Genomic DNA, 809 nt, shown 5'->3' on the forward strand with positions numbered 1-809 from the left:
AGGCAAATTCGTCTGTTGCCTTCTTTCTCCTTTTAAATTTATCTATCATATCTGGTTATTTATTTGATAATGCACAAGATTAACTGTGTTTTGAAGGCTTCAGCACTGCACATAAGTAACAGAGTTTCCACTTTCACTCTGAAATTCTTTGTTGCCTTTGTGTTTTTCCCTTTCAGGAAAAAATATTGAGGCATATTTCCAAAGACAGTATGAGAAATTCCAAACCCTGAAGCTGATAGTTCCATGACAAAATCCCCAGGAGGTGTGGCAACTGCAGTCATTAATGTTTTTCTCATTCACTGAGTTATTTGAAAATGGAACTGTTTCCCCCTGGTTTTGCTACAGGACTATAGAAGAACAAGGTGGTTTAATTCCCTTCAAAGTAGGAGTACCAAAATCTGGGTGAAATGTCCAGAACCAAAAAACATGGTATATGTTCACAGGAAGATTTTGGCCATGGCAGTGACTTTAGTTTTTCAGGATGCTCAGGTGATTCAGAAGCACAAGGATTGGCTTTTTCACAGTCTGAATTTCATTGTTATTCAGAGCACACCAATGTCCAGAATTGTTTTCACCAACTCTTTCCTGACAGACTTCCCAGATATGTCACCAACACTGTCCACCTTCCTTTATGGAGATAAACTTTATGACAGGTTTAGATTTCTGGGTAAATTAACCACAATATGCTTTATAACTGCCTACTTTCCAGCAATTCTCCAAGCAGAGCAATTCCTTTACTTTCTGCTCCAAGGAAAAGTATCAAACTGTATCTCAGAGTAGGCGAACATATAGCCCCATATACTTCCTAA

Source organism: Corvus brachyrhynchos, unplaced genomic scaffold (assembly GCF_000691975.1).
Source record: "Corvus brachyrhynchos isolate BGI_N302 unplaced genomic scaffold, ASM69197v1 scaffold625, whole genome shotgun sequence".
NCBI lineage: Eukaryota > Metazoa > Chordata > Aves > Passeriformes > Corvidae > Corvus > Corvus brachyrhynchos.